At 32.8% G+C, this 21,014-nt stretch overlaps 1 pseudogene; it reads left to right on the forward strand.

Annotated features, from left to right (window-relative positions):
• Positions 1-1,008: 1,008 nt before the first annotated feature.
• Positions 1,009-16,961, forward strand: LOC133285943 (uncharacterized; annotated as a pseudogene).
• Positions 16,962-21,014: the final 4,053 nt, after the last annotated feature.

The raw sequence follows: 21,014 nt of genomic DNA on the forward strand, positions 1-21,014 counted from the left end.
GATTCCTGAGCGTGGTTTTGATTTTGCTGAGTTTGACGTTATTGAGAAAGAATCCTCTGACTCTCCTTATTTAATAGGTGATGGGATTGGTGTATTGTGTTATTCGCTTTCAATTAAGATTTTGTATATAGGACGTAAGGCTGAAACCCATGTTATTTGTTGTGTAGACGTCATTGGTTTGCTGTCTGGAATTGGGGAAGTACGTGAACATGTCATCTCTGGTAGGAATACAAAAATGGTTGTCGTGGAGCTTGACAACCTGAGGTATTTATGATATCTATATTTCTGATAGTATTGTAATGTAATTTCTTATGTGTTTTTGAATTTAAAGAGAATGGGATTTTACATCATTTCTTATGTGTCTTTTGTTTCTATATCATGATAGGGGTCAGAAACTTGAATGCACTTTGTGGGAGTCATACGTAGATGAGATCCAAACTTTCTTAGCAAAGAATCAGAGTGCTCAAAATGTTATAATACTTCAGCTTGCAAGGATAAAGGGTTTTAGGGGTACTTTTTTTTTGTGATTAAAATTCTAATTTTTTATTTTTTTGTTTTGCTGTTTTACTTTTTCTTTTATTTACGTAGCATTTTTTTTTTCCAGGAAAGATTGGAATAGCTAATACAAAGTATACGACAAAAATTCTTTTTGATTCCAATATACCTGAGATCGTAGAGTTCAAAAAAAGGTGGGCTACCGTGAGAAATTATGAGGCATTTCTTTTGCTCTGTTCACTCATTCTTTTATATATTTTTATATTCCAGGCTTTCCGGTGATCTGATGGAAAGTAGTCAGATGTTGACTCAGTTGTCCAGCCCATCTTCATATTCTTATGAAAATGATTTTCTCAAGGATACAGAGAGGAAATTTCTTACTGATATTAAGAATTGCATAGATGCTACTACTTGCATTACTTATGGAACTGTAAAATCCATCGAAAGTAAATACAACTGGTGGTACAAGTCCTATAAGAAATGTCCATATTCAGTGTGCGAAGATTTTGAGAAATGGTATTGTAAGAACTGTCAGAAACATTGGAATGAATATACTCCGAAGTAAGCCATTTTTTGATTTGCCATTGTTATCGAAAAATTATTCATGCACACTGTGTGACTGATGTAAAATTCAATTTTTTATTTTTTTAGGTTCAGTGTTCAAGTCAGAGTTGTTGATAACACGGATTCTGCTTCTTTCGTACTATTTGATAGAGACTGTCTTTCTTTATTAGGAGTGACTGCTGCTGAATTGCGCGAGCAACATTTTAAGCGGGTTTGGTTCTCAAAACTTTGAATTTTTTAATTAGTGAGGTTCTCAAAACTTTTAACACCCTTAGTACTTCTTTTGCTGTGTTTCCTTTTTTGTAGGGTGCAGATTTAGAACATTATCCGGAAGAGTTGAACGTTCTTAAAGATAGATCTATGTTGTTTAAAGTGAATGTCAAAATTAGCAATTTGAACTCATACAGTGAGCTAAAATATCATGTGGCCAAAGTTTGCATCCGTGAAAGTATTATCATATCATTTTTGAAGACCACGGTGGACCCAAATGTTTGTTTTTTATTATTATTCATAACCTATACTTTTCAAAGTTATGACTTTTTTGCGTTTATGGAAAAAACATTTCAGGATGATTCTGTATTTGACAGTCCTTCTGATGATACTATTATGTCGATAGGGTCATGAAAAGCTGTGGTGAGTTGGTATTATTGACATAATTGGAAAATTTGATTGCCGTATCCTTATATTAATAGCGGTCAGAGTCATTTTGTTGACAGGATGTTCAGAGCCAAACTTGTGATAGTACTGATGATGCTGATATTTCTCTCACTTTGTTGTCACCGTCTGTGAAGTATGGTGATGTTGTTGAAGATAAAAATAATTGTTCAGTTGTCCGTCCTCTTAAAAAAATAAAGCTGGAGAAAGAGTTAAGTTCTGACTATAGATATTATAAAGTTTACGTGATTTATAATTTCATCCCTCTCACTCTGTGTGCCTTGTTGTTTATTTTGGCACAGTTTTGATGCTGCAGCCGGTGACACTTTGGAGCAGAAAGAAAATCTGTAACTATGCTTTGGTCGATTTTTTGTAACGAGGAGCTATTGACATTTTCCTTATTATGTTGCCTATTATCATGTGTTGAACTTTGACAGTGTATCAAGGCCTTAATATTTGTTTTTAAATATTTTGATATCAACTTCGCTTCTTCATTTTTAACAAAGTTTGCAAAAAAAATTTCTTTTAATATTTTGTTATCAGCTTTAGTACGACGTGTGAATTTCTTTAGTACGATGTGTTTTAGGGATGTCATTTGAACTTCCCCATTATACCAATTGTTAACAATTAATTTCATTATTAGTAATTGCTTAATAATAATTTCAATGTAAAAACAACTGAGTCATTAAAACAAGTGAGTCATTCCATTTCAAAATTCAATATTTTACACCACAACTTAATTGAATAAAAAATTAATTTTCCATTTTTTTCGTATTTTAAAATATTTAAAATATTTAATAATTCTAATGTAAAAACAGCTGAGTCATTAAAACAGGTGAGTGATTCCATTTCAAAATTCAAAATTTTAAATCAGCTGACTCATTAGATGAGATGACCAATTCCAATGTGAAGGTAAGTGGCGCATTAAATGTTTTGTCTGCACCTCATTTGTTTTAAATTATTAGAAATTTTAAATCAGCTGACTCATTAAATGAGATGACCAATTTCAATGTGAAGGTAAGTGGCACATTAAATGCTTTGTCTGCCACCACATTTGTTTTAAATTATTATAAATTCAATTTGATTTTCGATTTTTTAAAAAAAAATCAAAAAAATTAATTGAATAAAAAATTAATTGTCTGTTTTTTTTTTATTTTAAAATATTAATAATTCCAATGTAAAAACAGCTGAGTCATTAAAACAGGTGAGTGATTCTATTTCAAAATTCAAAATTTTAAATCAGCTGACTCATTAGATGAGATGACCAATTCCAATGTGAAGGTAAGTGGCGCATTAAATGTTTTGTCTGCCACCTCATTTGTTTTAAATTATTAGAAATTTTAAATCAGCTGACTCATTAAATGAGATGATCAATTCCAATGTGAAGGTATGTGGCGCATTAAATGATTTGTCTGCCACCACATTTGTTTTAAATTATTAGAAATTAAAATTGATTTTCGATTTTTAAAAGAAAAATCAACAAAATTAATTGAATAAAAAATTAATTGTCCGTTTTTTTTTTTGTATTTTAAAATATTTAATAATTCCAATGTAAAAACAGCTGAGTCATTAAAACAGGTGAGTGATTCTATTTCAAATTTCAAAATTTTAAATCAGCTAACTCATTAGATGAGATGACCAATTCCAATGTGAAGGTAAGTGGCGCATTAAATGTTTTGTCTGCCACCTCATTTGTTTTAAATTATTAGAAATTTTAAATCAGCTGACTCATTAAATGAGATGACCAATTCCAATGTGAAGGTATGTGGCGCATTAAATGATTTGTCTGCCACCACATTTGTTTTAAATTATTAGAAATTAAAATTGATTTTTGATTTTTAAAAGAAAAATAGAAAAAATTAATTGTTCGTTTTTTTTGTATTTTAAAATATTTAATAATTCCAATGTAAAAACAGCTGACTCATTAAAATAGGTGAGTGATTCCATTCAAAATGCAAAATTTTAAATCAGCTGACTCATTAGATGAGATGACCAATTCCAATGTGAAGGTAAGTGGCGCATTAAATGTTTTGTCTGCCACCTCATTTGTTTTAAATTATTAGAAATTTTAAATCAGCTGACTCATTAAATGAGATGACCAATTCCAATGTGAAGGTATGTGGCGCATTAAATGATTTGTCTGCCACCACATTTGTTTTAAATTATTAGAAATTAAAATTGATTTTCGATTTTTAAAAGAAAAATCGAAAAAATTAATTGAATAAAAAATTAATTTTCCGTTTTTTTTTTCGTATTTTAAAATATTTAAAATATTTAATAATTCCAATGTAAAAATAGCTGAGTCATTAAAATAGGTGAGTGATTATATTTCAAAATTCAAAATTTTAAATCAGCTGACTCGTTAAATGAGATGACCAATTCCAATGTGAAGGTAAGTGGCGCATTAAATGCTTTGTCTGTCACCTTATTTGTTTTAAATTATTAGAAATTTTAAATCAGCTGACTCATTAAATGAGATGACCAATTCCAATGTGAAGGTATGCGGCGCATTAAATGATTTGTCTGCCACCACATTTGTTTTAAATTATTAGAAATTAAAATTGATTTTCGATTTTTAAAAGAAAAATCAATAAAATTAATTGAATAAAAATTTAATTTTCCGTTTTTTTCGTATTTTAAAATATTTAAGATATTTAATAATTCCAATGTAAAAATAGTTGAGTCATTAAAATAGGTGAGTGATTATATTTCAAAATTCAAAATTTTAAATCAGCTCACTCATTAAATGAGATGACCAATTCCAATGTGAAGGTAAATGACGCATTAAATGCTTTGTCTGCCACCACATTTGTTTTAAATTATTAGAAATTAAAATTGAATTTCGATTTTTAAAGAAAAATTGAAAAAATTAATTGAATAAAAAATTAATTTTATGTACCAAAAAAAAAAATTAATTTTCCGTTTTTTTTTCGTATTTTAAAATATTTAAAATATTTAATAATTTCAATGTAAAAACAGCTGAGTCATTCCATTTCAAAATTCAAAATTTTACACCACAACTTAATTGAATAAAAAATTAATTTTCCGTTTTTTTCGTATTTTAAAATATTTAATAATTTCAATGTAAAAATAGCTGAATCATTAAAACAGGTGAGTGATTCCATTTCAAAATTCAAAATTTTAAATCAGCTGACTCATTAGATGAGATGACCAATTCCAATGTGAAGGTAAGTGGCGCATTAAACGTTTCGTTTGAAGTTATTTTTAATGTTCCCCTGAATTTCGAATTAGTGTGTTGGACTTTTAAATTTTTAAACAAATTAATAAATGCCAATAAAAGCGGTAGATTGGTCGATTTTTTGTAACGAGGAGCTATTGACATTTTTCTTATTCTGTGGCCTATTATCATGTGTTGAACTTTGACAGTGTACCAAGGCCTTAATATTTGTTTTTTAATATTTTGATATCAACTTTGCTTCTTCATTTGCAAACCCTTTTGTTTATTTCCTTTGCATCCCATAATGAGTAGTAATCTATCAGCAATGAAAACTACTTCGCGAAAGAGACGACACAGTCATGAAAGGTTTGCACTGAATGGTACGGCAGAAACAATATGCTTCGTTTTCTTTGTTGAAGTATATTACCATCTGATTTTTGTTTTCGTTATTGTGTAGAAAATGTTCCTACATTTTCTGCTTCTCCTTTTCCCAGGCAAGTTCTCTTTATCATTTTTTCTTGTGCAGCAAAATTATCAGTAAGAATAGCATGTGTGTTATTATTATTTAACATTTTAATTTTATTTTGTATACTATTTAGCATTTCTCAAGTAACCAATGTGGGGAACGATTGCATGTGCAGTAGACAATGTGGGGAACTATTTTATTTTATTTTGTATACTATTTAACATTTTTCATTTTTTTTTGTAGAGCTGCAAATTTGCAATTGCACATTACTGTAATTTCGTGTGACTGTCTGGACCGAGTAGGCTTAATGAAATAAACGACGTACGAACAAATTTAACTTTTCCCTCCCCAACTGCTGAAGTAGTTAATAATTCAAATCCACATCGAGGTAATCTTTAATGAAAAAATCCTTTTATTGTTTCGATATATCATGTTATAGAATAAGATGATAAAAATTTATTATGAATTATTATAATAATACTATAGTTCTTATCTTTTTTGTAGATAGCAAAAATGCTAGGATGAGACGCAAAGGAATCATTGCTCAGAGGAAGAATTCAAAGAAATTTACAAGCACACTCAATTCCATTAGTAGAATGGCTGATTTAACAGGTTAGTTTACCTGTGAGTTTAAACATTTAATACGTCATTACTCAATTCTCTTTAGTTTTTTTCTAATGCAATGCTTAATAGGGTGTCCAATCTGTATTTTTTAATGTTTGAATAGAGATTAATGATGAGGATGCAATCACCATGCGTTCAACTGTTACTGTGTTATCTAAAGAGAAATTCGTGTCAGGGAATGATAACTGCCCAAGTAGTACTTCAACTTATGTCTGTCAACAAAGTAAGATCAACGTATACTATTTCGCTCAATGTTTTTTAATGATGTTTGACAAGAATATGTATTTTTTCTATTATATTTTTAACCAAGCCGTGTTTGCTACAGACACCAATTCACCCGATCAGCCTGTGTTAGACATATCTTCTGTCAACGAAGGTCGTTGTATAAATTAATTTGATTATTTTTTATTCTGAATTATAATTTTCTTTGTAATATGACTTTTTGCTCTTTGAATATATGTAGATTATTGGGACGTTGGGGATCCCACTTTCATCTGCACGCATTGTGGAGCAAGTATGTGGTATGAAGAGAGACTTAAAAAAGACAGAAAGTCATGCACGCCTGAGTTCGGTTTGTGCTGCGGCAATGGAAAAGTTAAACTTCCTTCTTTAAAAATGGCTCCGGATACATTGCTTCAACTGCACAATAATGAAGATATAAGGAGCCGTCATTTTTTACGATATATTCGAACGTACAACATGATTTTTGCCTTCACCTCCTTCGGTGCAAAAGTTGATAGATCCGTAAATGAAGGTTTTGGACCTTACTGTTTTCGAGTTGGAGGACAGGTTCATCATTTAATGGGCAGCCTTATTCCGCCTGATAACACGTCTCCAAAATTTGCTCAACTTTATATCTACAATACCGAGAATGAAATTGACAATAGATTGGATTTTCTAAGGCATTGCTCTTTGTTTATTTTCGCATTTTTTGTGCATTGAAGTGTATTATCTGTGTTATTATAGTTAGTTTACTAACGATTACATGTTATTGGAAATGCAGTCCCACAAACAATGAAGACATCCTAGATCCCGGTATTGTGAGATCTTTGAAGGAAATGCTAGATGAGCACAACAGAATTGCGCAATCTTTTCGGTATGCTAGAGACCGTTATAAGGAAGATGACTTCAATGGGGTGAAGTTGAGGCTTATTCGAAAGCGTGGTAGCGATGGAAGAGTTTATAATCTTCCCTCTGCATCTGAAGTTGTTGATTTAATTGTAGGAGATATAGACAACATCATGGGTGACAGAGACATCATTGTGGAGACACAAACCGGACTTTTGCAGCGCATTGATGTCAAGCATCCCCTATATCTTGGCTTACAATATCCTTTGTTATTTCCTTATGGAGAGGATGGTTATCGCGATGATGTCCAGCGTGCTTCCATTTCCAGTGGTAGGACAAACCCAAGATCAACGATTAGCATGAAAGAATTCTTTTCGTTTAGGCTTCAAATGAGATCAGGGGAGTCCCAAATTCTTCTTCACTCCAGAAAACTATTCCAGCAATTCCTGGTTGATGCTTATACTATGGTTGAGTATGACCGTCTTATTTTCATTTGCCATAATCAAAATCAACTAAGGGCAGAGTTGTACAAAAATATAATACATGCATCGGATAAAGGGGAGGATGCAGCTGTTAAAACTGGAAAGCGTATTATTCTTCCTTCTTCATTCACAGGCGGACCTAGATATATGGCTGAGAATTGTAAGGATGCTTTTGCAATCTGCCGTTGGGCTGGATATCCTCATCTTTTTATAACAATTACCTGCAATCCTAAGTGGCCAAAAATTACACGGTTTCTTAGGGCCAGAAACTTAAACGCTGAAGATCGACCTGATATTCTTTGCAGAGTTTTCAAGTTCAAGTTAGACCAATTGCTCCATGATTTAAAAAAAGAACATGTTCTTGGCAGAGTTAATGCATGTAAGTATATGGGCAAAATCAATTTTTACAACTTTACTGGAACCCACAAATGCTCTATATGTATTATTGTCTTCTAATCCAGCCTTTCATCGTTTATTGAACTGTAACAGATGTTTGTACAATTGAATTTCAAAAACGTGGACTCCTTCATGCTCATATTCTGTTGTTCTTGCACCCTTCTAACAAGCCCAACAGTGGACTTGATATTGATAGATTGATTTCAGCAGAGATTCCTAACAAGGAAACCCATCCTTCTCTCTTTCTTGCTGTCACAAGTTACATGATGCATGGTCCCTGTGGTGCTAACAATTACAAGTCACCTTGCATGAAGGAGGGAAAGTGTACAAAGAAATTTCCAAAGGGTTTTTGTTCCCGTACGATTATTGATGATGACGGATTCCCTCATTATAAGAGAAGAGATAATGGGAGGGTTGCAAAGAAAAATGGTGTTGAACTTGATAATCGTTTTGTTGTGCCTTATAATGCAAAACTCCTTTTAAAGTATCAGGCTCATATTAATGTGGAATATACCTGTCAGACCAGTGCTATTAAATATCTTTTAAATACATTCATAAAGGAAATGATAGAGTTACTGCTACTATACATCATTCAGATGATGAAATTAAAATGTTTTATGATTGTAGGTACTGAAATTAATCTCCATTAGCTTTTGAATTACTGTGCATGTATTACTTTTTATACTAGACTCCATTTAACATAATTCTTTATTTATGATAGGTATGTATCCGCATGTGAAGGTGCTTGGAGAATATTTGGATTTGAAATTCATTACAGAAACCCCCATGTGATGAGATTGCCATTTCACTTACCCAATGAAAAGACCGTTGTTTTTCATGATACTGCATCAATATCTGAAGTAAAGACAAGGGAGGAGTTTAGACAATCAATTTTTTAGAGTTGGATGGATGCAAATAAAAAATTTCCAGAAGGTAGGCATCTTACTTATGCTGAATATCCAACTCATTTTGTTTATAATGCAAATAGTCAAGAATGGCATCCTAGAAAAAAAGGATTCTCAATTGGAAGAATAAATCATTTTTCTGCAAATAGTGGAGAAGATTCCTATCTTCGAATGCTTCTTAATTTTAAAAAGGGTTTCACAAGTTACGAGGACCTGAGAACTATCAATGGGGTGATGTTTCCAACATTTAAAGATGCTTGCTATTCTCTTGGACTTTTGGATGATGACAATGAATACATTGATGCAATTAAGGAGGCAAGTTCTTGGCAGTCAGCTTCTTATCTTAGACGTCTTTTTGCTCTGTTGTTGTTCGGTAACTCAATGAATAGACCTGAAAATGTTTGGGGGAAGTGTTGGCAATTTCTCTCTGACGATGTTCTTTATCGACATAGAACAACAGTAGGACATCCAGGTATTCATTATGAACATATCGTATGCATTATAATTTTTTTATCATTATTTTTTTCTGTTGAATATACTGTTTTTTGTGGTAAAAATTATGTACCATGAGTCCTGTTAGAATTGTACTTTCAATTGTCATTTTTTCATTGTTTTCCACGTTTCTACAGATGCAAATCTTACTGAAGAACAAATAAAAAACACAACACTTGCTGAAATTGATAAAGTGCTACAGAGTAATGGAAAATGTCTTTCTGATTACCCTTTAATGCCCTGCATCACTGGTGTATCTTTGCTTGATATGCACAATTGCTTAGTGCTTGGATGAATTATTGTATGACAGATTTTTTTTGGTTGAAGAACATAAAAGACTAATGAGTTCCCTTATAGATGAGCAAAAAGTTGTCTATGACAAGATAATTTCAGCAGTTTCAGTGGGTACAGGGGGATTCTTTTTTCTATATGGCTTTGGTGGTACAAGAAAAACATTTGTTTGGAATACATTGTCAGCATCCATTAGATCAAAAGGCGAAATTGTACTTAATGTTGCTTCTAGCGGGATTGCATCACTTTTGCTTCCTGGAGGCCGGACAGCACACTCTAGATTTCGTATTCCAATTCAGATCACTGAGGATTCAACCTGTAATATACGGTAGGATTCTAATATTGCCGAATTGCTGGCGAAAACAAAGCTAATCATCTGGGATGAAGCTCCAATGGTACATAGATTTTGCTTTGAGGCTCTAGACAAAACACTTAGAGATGTTCTTAGATTTTCTGATTCAAGTTGTGTTGATAAACCATTTGGTGGGAAAGTTGTTGTTCTTGGGGGTGACTTCAGGAAAATCTTACCTGTTGTTCCTCATGGAAGCAGACAAGATATAGTCCATGCAACCATTAATTCTTCTTGTCTTTGGTCTCATTATCATTTATTAACTTTGACCAAGAACATGCGGCTTAGTTCTGGAAGTGACATTCATAATTTAATGGAAATAAAGGAATTTTCTGATTGGCTTCTTAAAGTCAGGTATTGGCTTCTTTCAGATTTGATGGATTTTGTGTACCCTGATATCTTGGATCATATTTTAGAACCCACATTCCTTAAAGAACGTGCCATTCTGACTCCAAAATTGGCAGATGTTTCTATTTTAAATGAGAACTTAATGTCTTTGATTCCAGGTGACGAAAGAATATATTTAAGTTCAAATAATATTTTGAAGCAAGATGGTAATTCTTCCCTTGAGGATGATGAATTCTCACCTGAGATCTTAAATACCTTCTCCTGTTCTGGGCTTCCGGATCATAAATTAATTTTGAAGGTCAAAGTTCCAGTCATGCTAGTAAGAAATATTGACCAATCAAGAGGTTTATGCAATGGAACAAGATTGCTTATTACAAGATTAGGCAATCATGTGGTTGAGGCAACTGTTCTTACAGGAAACAATATGGGAGAAAATGTGTTAATCCCTAGAATGACAATGAGCTCCTCAAGTCATTCTTTTCCTGTAAATTTCCAAAGAAGACAATTTCCCCTCGTCATTTCGTTTGCCATGACAATCAATAAGAGTCAAGGACAATCGCTTTCTCATGTTGGAATTTATCTACCCAGGCCAGTCTTTAATCATGGGCAATTATATGTGGCACTATCCCGAGTAAAAAGCAAAAAGGGATTGAAGATTTTGATAGTTGATGATGATGGTTGTGTAACAAACAGTACCTTTAACATAGTCTACAAAGAAGTATTTCAGAGATTACTGTAATTTATATTGCTTCAGTCGATTGGATATAACGTTGCTCTTTGGTACAGGTAAAATCTGCATTCCTTAAGTTATATTTTTTTTCAAATGTTGATTAGCGTTGGATTTTGATTATTTTTATACTATATTTTTGAAATATGATTCTGAAATTCAAAAGCAAAAAACCACATTGAATAGTACTTCTGACAATTACCTGTTCAGTTCTTCTGTTCTTTATTCGCTAAATCATATGTTATGCTAACATATACTGTTTTTATTTCTTTTATAGTTAGCAGGCTGATGTCAGAGATATTTTGCTGGAACACCGAATTGTATCATGTTATTTGTGAATTATTAATTGTGAGCAGTTTTGACATTATGACATTTAAATTGTTTTTACATTGACATTATTCTATTTATCACTTTTGCAATTGGACATGAAGGTTACTCGATACAATTAAACGTTTCATCCTACAAAATTTTATTTTACTTTTTTATCTTTCTGAATGCTACAACCTTTTCAAGTTAAAAATTATAACAATACAATTATTTTTTATTAAGATATTATTATTAAGAGTTTCATATCAAGATCAACGTGTGGATTTACCAGTAAGACGACACACCAACGACGGCGACAACGATTTTGTTCTTTTTTTCCCGGGCATCGCACGGGTAATTCACTAGTATATTCTAAAGGAATGCCATTCTTTGGCAAGTTTACTGACATGTCGCTTTGTCCTTCACTTTCAGCTTTCTGTTCACACTACAAAATATTTAAAACATTTCATTCTTTGGTAAAAAAGAATAAAAAGAAAAATATTAAATAAAATCGAATTTGTAATTAAATTCAATTCAGAAAATATGTTAACAATTGTTGGTGGCAGACAACTCATTTAATGTCCTTCTACTTTTTGCATTGAAATTTTCAAATTAATAATATCTCACTGCTTTCTGAAATCTTGATTTTCAATTTTATAATAAAACGGAATGAAGTGCAAAGATATATATACATATCACTAGAAGATATATAATATCTCAACATCATTTAATGTAGACATTTACTTTCTCATTATCACTTGAAGATAGCTCATTTACTTTCTCATTACTTTTTTTGTAGACATAAAATATCATATATTATAATAATAAAATTTCACCTATATATAATATTAAATTTTAATTTTAATTTAATGTTTAACATTTATTCAACATTTAATGTTTATGAAGTGCAAAGATATATATACATATATATATAATAAATTTAAATTTAATATAAAATTATAGATCAAATGAAAAAATATTTAAATTATAAAAATATATGCATAATTGTTAAAAAATAAGAAATGGCATATTTATACTATAAAAGAAAATAAATAAATAAATTAACTTAAAAAATTAATACCAAAAGAGAAAAAAATTCGTAATAACGACACAAATCCTTGCAATAAAATAATTATTTCTTATTATTTTGCAAATCTAATTATAATAAATGAAAGTTCATCTCTGAGATAAAATATAAAAACCTAAACGTAACTATAAGAGCCTTTTTTGTGGATAAATATAAAAATCTATTACATGCTGATAGTTAGAGGTGGCAAACTAGGCTCGACCCGGAGGGCCGGCCCACCAACATATTTTTATAATTAAATTAAAATTTTATTCTTCTTTTTTTATAATTAAATTCATAAATCAGATTTTAATTTTTATAATACAAATTTATAAAATTTCAAATACTAACGACACAAATCCTTGCAAAATATAATTGTTTATTATTATTTTTTAAATGTGATTGCACTAATGAAAGTTCAAATTTGAGATAAAATATAAAAACTTAAATGCGACTATAAGAACCTTTTTTTGCGAATAAATATAAAAACATATTACATGTTGATAGTTAGATGTTTCAAACTGGGCCTCGGCCCGCAGGGCCGGCCCACCAACATATTTTTATAATTAAATTAAAATTTCATCCTTCTTCTTTTATAATTAAATTCCTAAATCTGATTTTAATTTTTGTAAATACAAATTTGTAAAATTTCAAATACTAACGACACAAATCGTTACAAAAAAAAAATTATTTATTATTATCTTGTAAATTAGTTGTAATAAATGAAAGTCCATCTCTGAGATAAAATATAAAAATCTAAATGCAACTATAAGAATATTTTTTTGTGGATAAATATAAAAACTTATTGCATGCTGATAGTTAGAGGTGGCAAACTGGACTCGGCCCGGAGGGCCGACCCATTAACTTATTTTTATAATTAAATTAAAATTTCATACTTCTTCTTTTATAATTAAATTTGTAAATCTGATTTCAATTTTTGTAAATATAAATTTCTAAAATTCAAAATACTAGGGACACAAATCCTTGCAAAAAACTATTTATTTTTTATTATTTTATAAATCTGATTGTAATAAATGGATGTCCATCTCTGAGATCAAATATAAAAACTTAGATGCAACTATAAGAATTTTTTTATGTGGATAAATATAAAAATGTATTACATACTTGTATATAATGCTGACAATTAGATGTTGCAAACTGGTCTCGGTCCGGAGGACCGGCCTGCCAAATTTTTTTTATAATTAAATTAAAATTTTGCCCTTCTTTTTTTATAATATAAGATTCCTAATTTTGATTTTAATTTTTGTAAATACAAATTTGAAAAATTTCAAATACTAACGACACAAATCTTTGCAAAAAATATTTATGTATTATTATTTTGTAAATTTGATCTTTCTAAATGAAAGTTCATTTCTGAAAAATACTGAAAGAAGATGAGTCAAACTTTGTAATTTTTGAATGATCACATGACAAGGTAAAATGCAGCAATATACTTTTATGTGTTGCGTTAAGAGTGAATCGCAGAATGCGTTTTATAACTTTTGCAAGTATACGTTACACATCTTTTTTATTACCTTGATGTCAAGCACAACGTTTAAATTTTTTTATTACAAATACATTATATTAAGTTGCAAATCACTTGGATATTTTGAATTTTAATTAAGTCTTTATTAATTAATATTTTTATTTTATCATCGTCGTGTTAATAATACATGTTTTGTTACCTGCATATGAGAATATGTTTTGTAGTGCAGCTCAGCATTGTTATTTAATTTGAGACTGAAGAAAGATATATATTTTTTGTTTGTTCCTACATCATTCTATTAAATTTTAACAAAAAAATATTATTCATAATATTTATTTTAAATTTAGGTAAACTTTTACGAGACAAACAAATTGATCCTATCCCCCCGTGCATCGGCACGGGTAATACACTAGTTAAATACTATAATGTAAAATTTATAATAATATTCTTTATGTTATTTATTGTTTTGTGACTAGATGATAAAAAAGCATAAATTATTTCTTTTTTATTTTTTGCCCATTATAAATAAACTTTTGTAAGTTGATTAATAAGTAATAAAAATTTAAAATATTTACGTTTCCATTTAAATTATTCATTATTTTTTTTATTATTTTAATAACAAAATAAAATATAGTTTTTTGTATTGTATTATTTTTTATTAACAAAGAGATTAATTTTAATTTAATTTTTTCTTTTCTTCTTATGAGTTAGGCCAAAATATCAATTGAATCAAAATATATAAAACTAAAGAGTCCTTCGAATCTGCCGCAATGATAGATAAAGTTATCCGTCACAGATACATCTTCGCCAGATAACTTTGCTCTGTCGTGGAAGCTGAGACACTTTTCCCAAAACTAAATTAATATTTCACTTGTTACATTAAATATATATTTTTAAATTAAAACAATATTTGTATAATATAATTTCCAATATTGTTAAAATTGGCCCGATAATTGACCTGGTCGAAGTACTAGGTCACTGGATCACTAATTCAACCAGTGGGTCAATGGTTGAACCGAACGACCCGGTAATTATATGCAATTTTATAATTTATATTGAAAAATTATAAACATATTCAAATATCTAAAAAATGATAAAAAAATTTCAAATATTTTAATATAAAAAGTAATAAATCCCACATTATTATCCAATAAAAGATCAAACAAAAATATAATGATCGCGGTATGGGGCTTCAGGTTCAGTAAACGATATCTCTAACTATAAATCAAATCAAAATTTCTTGCATAGTACATAATTGAGATAATATTAGTATTCTAGGTACGTAACTTATGTAAGTTAATAAGTAAAAAATACTCAAATATGTCCATATTTATTTCTTTGAAAAAAAAAATTTAATTTTTTTTGGAATCGAGTCGGGTTACCGGTTCTCACGAAAATCGGCTGGGTCACACCGAACTGGTTATATGACCAGTTTACCGGTTCTATGGTCGACCCGGGCGAGTCGGACTTGTTTTATTAACATTGATCATTTCTAAATTGACTCGATAAAATTGTGTGCTTACACTTTCGTTATTCTGTTACCAAGTTGTCGTCACAGGGCAGCCTACTTAAGGATAAGATGCAGATTGTTTTTTTCTTTTTTCTTTTTTTTGTACATTAGGAGGGCTAAAGCCCAAGAACTAAGAAGCTAAAATATTACTATTATGTCCTGGAGACAAAAATGTCTAGCCTAATAGGCTAGTATGTTGCTTTTGAATCTAGGTGCCATCTCCAAGGTATCTATGGATTAAATACCCTCGAGTCAAGCAGATCACTGTGCACAGAAGAACTATAAACGGCTTCACCAAAAGGGATGTGTGTGTGCACAATGACAGCATAATAGTAAGAGACAAAGCGTAACGTACCTGTAGGTTTTACCCCGTACTAAAGAGGAGAAACGCGAAGCCGTGCTTCGTGGATACCGCAGCAGAAGTAGTAGTATAGATAGATCCAGGTTATCAAACCCTACAGTTCCTCAAAGCCCTGTTGGTCGGGGTAGAGGTCGTCCTTTTGTTAATAGACATATTCTCCAATATTTTCCCCAAATCGGGTTATACCCTTCCAATGTCACTTCCCATCCGAGTTCTGATGTATCATCCATTTGCCATGCTCTTCTCAAACCTTCCAAGCCTAAACAGATTGGACTATGCTACTCTTGTGTCTTTTAAAGTTGTAAACTCATTGAGAAGGGGTGTGACTCTCTAGCCGAGTCTACCTTGGCCAATTGTCGTCACAAAGATGTTCCGGGATCTACCTCGGCTTCTGGTGATGCAGATGATCCGATTTCAGTCTCAGATAAATCTACATCTTCATCCACTAGTGGTTATAATACTAGTGGCTTTTTTGATTCAGGTATGCCTATTCATTTCTTCTGATTATGTTTCTCCTTGTTTTAAGTATTTATGGCGTCATCTCCACCAAAGATTATAGATGAGTCTCGTTCTGCTGAGTCAAATTCCGAGTCTCCTCCTGCCTCCTTAATAGCCCAATATCCCTGGGTAACTTATGAGGTTTGAGTACTACCTCCTAGATGAGCGTGGAGGATATGTCCGGGCACAATGTCAGGAACTTGGAAAATTATGATATAGTTCATTTGTACGAAGATGAGCCAGTTTGCTCGAGGAGGAACTCGGATGATTCTTCCTTTTTCTTTTTCTACCGAGATCTTGTTACCTAACTCGGCATTCAGTTTCCTTTAACCGAGTTTCAAATTTGTGTCTTGAATCATCTTCATATAGCCCCTTCTCAACTCCATCCAAATGGTTGGGGTTTTGTTAAAGCGTTTGAACGCCTTTGTGCTTACCTTACTTTACCTTGCACGGTTTCTTTCTTCTTTTTCTTTTTTCAGGCCATTACATCTCGTACTGGCCGTGCACCACCAGAGAAGAAGGGTCGGGTCACCCTTTGGGGTTGCCCTTCACGAAAACTCTTTAATGTTTACTCTGATACTTTTAAGAATTTTAGAGAAAATTTCTTTAAAGTTGCTGCTCAACCCGGAAAAGAGCCCTGGTTCCTTCGATCTTCTGATTCAGAGGATGTAGAAGGGAAATTTCCTTTGTACTGATCTCCTGACCATTATAATTTTGCTCCGTCAAACTATCGCTTCAAGAAAACCGAGTGTAGAGATGATGAAATTGACACGGTTATCTCCATGGGCAAATATGTCCAATCGCATGGTCATGCTAGTATCGCCTCCTTTATTTTCAAATCTCAAGAGGAACTTGATTTAGAAATGAGTATGATTCTTTTATTTACTCATTTATGCATTTTTGTGAAATGGTGTCTGATTATAACATAGTTCCATGTTTTCTATTTGCAGTTCCAGACATAAAAGGCCAACAAAATGAGCAACCAAGCTTCTTGGCTGCTTTGAACCGGGGTAAGAAGGTCGGGTTGTCGACTTGACAACCCGAAAAAGAAAAATTCCAGAGCCCAAGTCCAAGAAGATGGCTGCCAGGGAGAAAAGCAAGGGGATCCCGATTGATAAGGGTGCCCCTGCTTCCACCCGAGTTTGGTTACTGCTCCTCCTCTTGCCACTGGCCTTTCGAAGAATGCTCTTTGGCAGTCTGAGTTTAGTGGTGACTTTCGTGATGTTATTTTTCCATCAGATCATTTCTTTAATTCTACTCCCTTTACTCCTTCTGAGGTGAGGGAGTTAGAAAAAATTGAGTTAAATTGTATGAAGATGGCTACTCTGACCAGGCCTTTTGTTGTCTTTGAAAAACAAATATGTTCGGACTTTGGGTGAGATGAGCGCAGCCAGGGAGGAGAAGGGTAAAACTCACGCTGAGATTTTGAAGGTGAAGGAGGACTTGAGAACTCTCCAACAAGAACATGATTCTCTTCAACTTCTGCATGTCGGTAATGTTCAGTCCATGAAGGATTTCAAAATCATGTTTGAACGTATTGAGGGTAAGTTGAAAGAAGCCGAGACCGATGTTCAAATCTATCGAGGTGAGTTGGAGAAATCGGTGAACATATTACTAATGAGGCTGGTGGGTTGGATGGTGAGCAAGCCGGTCAAACTGAGGTGCCAACAAAATGAAGAGCCGGGATGCCGGTTTTAATTTTGTAATTTTTGATTTTCTTGGGGCCATTGAGCCCCTTTTGATTTTGTAATGAATATTGCTGGGTTCTTATCTTTTATTTTTAATATTTCCTGACATATTGTTGCATTTTATAATAACTTCATATTGGCAATAAGGTTTTACACATCTATATTTCATGCTTGCTTGATAACTTAGATATATTTCCAAGTATTTTAAACCTTATCAAGATTTTTCTTTCATCCGAGATGGATTATATCATTAACTTGGATATACATCTCGAGTACTATCTATTGACCTGGCCGTGGTCAAAATATATCATATGAATTCCGTATTTTTCTTTGTCATTTTCCAGGACGTTTTTAATTTTAACTTAACTTTTTGTTAAGTTACTATTTATGAAGGTGAGCATTGTTTCCTTCAATCATGATCCAGGTTTTTGCAACCCGGTTTTATCCAAGGTAAAGGAAATATTGTCACATGTCCTAGTCTGGTTTTTCAACCATAATACAGAGCATTTCGACTTGATCAAATTCAGCATGACAAATCACACTTATATATTAGATTTATAATATGTTGATGCATCATAAACATATAAGGATAGATTTTGAAAAGAAAAATTCCTCATTTAGTAATATCAAAAGTACTAATTACATGAATTTGCCGATATAGTCGGCTTTAAATAATCCCTACAAAGCAAAATAATTTTCTGATATACTCCGGCCCATTGAACTTGGATTTAACTATAATACATCTTTAGTTTATCCGCATTCCATGTTCTCTTGATAGGCTTTCCTTCTGTCGTTTCCAGGATATACGCTCCTTTTCAGAGTTTCTTGTTGCCGATATTTGCTCTTCTAAGTACCAGGTCATCTTTTTCAAACGCCTTTGGTCTTACTTTTCTGTTATATCTAGCTGCTATCAATTGTTTGGTTGTAATATCTCCGCAATGTGCCGTGACTCTGACTTTATCTATCAGGTCTATCTCGATTGCAAGAACCTTACTATTTTCTTCTTCTTTCTGCTTGATAGTGTTAATCCTTCTCCAAGAAGGCTCTCTTTTCTCAACCGGGATCATAGCCTCGCATCCATAGGTAAGTCTGAATAGAGTTTCTCCAGTTGCTGTTTGGATACTTGTTTTGTACCCCCATAAAAAAAGTATAGCTGATGAACCCAGCTATCTTTAGCATCCTCTATGCGTTTTCTGAGTCCATCCATAATTACCTTGTTTGCAGCTTCAGCTTGCCTATTTGATTGGGTATGTTCTACAGATACAAAATTGTGATTGATCTTTAAGTCCTTCATTAATTCTTGAAACTTTTTGTCAGTGAATTAAGTTTCGTTATTGGTCAGCGCCTCGGTTGGTATTCCAAACCTGGAAACAATATTTCTTTCAAAAAATCTTTGAACTCGAGCCAAGGTTATATAGTGGTGACAGGTTCAGCTTCTATCCACTTTGTGAAGTAGTCAACAACTACAATGAGCCATTTCAGCTGTCCTTCAGTAGCCTTGAATGGTCCTAGCAAATCCATTCCCCATTTGTAGAAGGGCCATGGAGCCAAGATGTATTTGAACTCTTTTGGGGGTGAAAGCATCATCCTAGCATGTTTCTGGTAGTTGCTATATTTTTTCACATGATCTTTTGAGTCAGCTTCCATGGTCGGCCAATAATCCCTGCCCGAAGAGCTTTTTTGGCTAAGGCTTTAGCTCCTATGTGCTGGCCATTAATTCCTTCATGTATATCGACTAGGACATATTCAACTTCTTCTGAGTTTAGGCACTTCAGCATTGGGGAGTGCAACCTCTTCCTATATAACTGATCCTCCACGATTGTGTACTGTGTTGCATCTCGGATCAATTTCTTATATTCCATTGAGTCTTCTGGCAATGTTCTTCTTTCGAGGTAAGCAATTATTGGTTGCCTCCAATCATCGATCGACGTGATCACCATCACACAGCTCGGCTCCGCAATGCTCTGTTCAACCACGGTTCTGTGATTACTCGGGTTCTTAGTGCTTGCCAACTTAGACAAGATGTCGGCTCTGTTGTTCTCTCCTCAAGGAATATGAGTGATTATCACTTCTTCAAACTCAGTCATCATTTCTTTGACTTTGTTCAAATATTTCATCAGCAGAGGACCTTTGGCTTTATATTTGCCATCAATTTGGGAAGTGACGAGTTGGGAATCACTAAAAACTTTTACTTTTATAGCCCCATGCTCTTTAACTTGCATTAATCCGACTATCAGGGCTTCACACTCTGCATGATTATTTGAAGTTGGAAAGTTCAAATATAGGAAGTGTTCTATTGAAACCCCTTCTGGGCTTTCAAGTATTATACCGGCTCCACTCCTTTTGTTGTTTGATGATCCATTAATGTATACCCTCCGAACGTCGTTTGGTTCTAGACTTCCTTTATCTACCGGGGTGAGCTCCATTATGAAGTTGGCCAAAACTTGTGACTTAATAGCATGCCGAGTTTCATACATTATGTCGTATTCAGATAGCTCTATTGCCCAGTTAGTCATTCTCCCAGCCAAATCCGGCTTATGCAAAACCTGTCGTATCAGTTGGCTAGTTCTGACTATTATCTGATGTCCTTGAAAATATGATCGTAGTCTTCTCGCCGTGATGAGTAAGGCGAATGCCACTTTCTATAGCTTCTGATACCTCAATTCAGGTCCTTGTAGAGCCCTGCTAACAAAATATATTGGCTCTTGGCCTTTACTCGTTTCTGTTACCAGCACTGCGCTTATTGCTTCCTCTCCAACAGCCAAGTATAAGATCAGGATTTCTCCCAGTTCTGGTTTTGACAATACTGGTGGGGCTGCCAAGCATCTCTTTATTTTTTCAAACGCAGATTCACAATCCGGGTTCCATCCATGTTCAGCTTCTTTCTTTAGTAACTTAAAGAATGGGAGGGCATTTTCAGCCGACTTAGGCAGGAATCTGGTCAAGGTAGCCAGCCTACCTGTCAGTTGTTGAACCTCTTTCTTATTTTTAGGAGCTTTAATGTCCAACACCACCTTGCATTTATCTGGATTTGCTTCAATTCCTCTGTGGGTTAACATA

Source organism: Gastrolobium bilobum, unplaced genomic scaffold (assembly GCF_033153095.1).
Source record: "Gastrolobium bilobum isolate Gb01-03AN ecotype WA unplaced genomic scaffold, APGP_CSIRO_Gbil_v1 utg11904, whole genome shotgun sequence".
NCBI lineage: Eukaryota > Viridiplantae > Streptophyta > Magnoliopsida > Fabales > Fabaceae > Gastrolobium > Gastrolobium bilobum.